Source organism: Mastomys coucha, chromosome X (genome assembly GCF_008632895.1).
Source record: "Mastomys coucha isolate ucsf_1 chromosome X, UCSF_Mcou_1, whole genome shotgun sequence".
Lineage (NCBI taxonomy): Eukaryota > Metazoa > Chordata > Mammalia > Rodentia > Muridae > Mastomys > Mastomys coucha.
The window spans coordinates 102,454,298-102,455,552 of NC_045030.1; positions in this window are offsets into that span (position 1 = coordinate 102,454,298).

Here is a 1,255-nt window from a genome sequence, read left to right on the forward strand (position 1 = left end):
TTTTTTTTTTTAAGATTTATTCACCATGGGCTGGTGAGATGGCTCGGTGGGTAAGAGCACTGACTGCTCTTTCGAAGGTCCCGAGTTCAAATCCCAGCAACCACATGGTGGCTCACAACCACCTGTAATGAGATCTGATGTCCTCTTCTGGTGCGGATAAGTACACTGTAGCTGTCTTCAGACGCACCAGAAGAGGGCGTCAGATCTCATTACGGGTGGTTGTAAGCCACTATGTGGTTGCTGGGATTTGAACTCAGGACCTTCAGAAGAGCAGTCAACTGCTCTTACTCACTGAGCCATCTCCCCAGCCCGTTTTTTTAATAGTCCCAGATAATGGGGTTATATCTGATGTGACTGGTAAGCTCCCGTGTCTGGTGTTTCTTATAGAGTTTGATATATTCACATATGTGATTATTTATTGGTACAAATAAATGATCAGCTAGTGTTCATGCTGTGCCAACAGATAGAGGTTATTTATTTCTCTAAACAAGATGTACAGTCATTCTGCCTTGGCATTCATTCTTAAAATGGAGTGAGTCAGGGCTAGGCACAGCCTAAGGAACCTAGACCAGGTCCAACCTGCTCTCCTATACAGCATAAGTGAGGCCCTGGGTTCAATCCCCAGCACTGCAAAAAAATAATTTTTAAAAGAATTATTCTTCTCTCTACTTCCTGTCTGATACAAGATGAGACCCTCTTCTGCCACACAGTGCCACCACCATGATGTTCTGCCCAAACAAGCATGGACTGTGAAACCTCTAGTGCCATAGACAAAAAGGAATCATCCTATCCTTGAGGAAAAAGGAGGAGGTAGTGGTGATGGGTGAAGAAAAGGATTCATCTACCCCTTTACAAACGCTTTTATTCAACAATTTTGTGTTGAGCCTTGAACAGGAAGGCGAGCAAGGTCCTGAGTGCTTGGATAGAGCAGCAGGCCAGACAGTTCATTGCTTTCAGAGAGTTTAGGAAGGAGGTGGACTTACAACAATAACCACACAAACGTGGACACTGACTGATTTGATGGAAGTTCAGAAGCAGAACTCGAGGTAGTTACGGCAACATGTTAGGAAGTACCTGGTCCAGAGAGAAGTAACAGAAAGAGAAGGAAGAGCCCCTCAGGGAATAGGGTGATGGAAGGCCCTGAGATTGAAAGAGGACTTGGTATAGATACATAAAACTGAAAAGGTTGCCGGGCAGTGGTGGCACACTCCTTTAATCCCAGCACTTGGGAGGCAGAGGCAGGCAGATTTCTGAG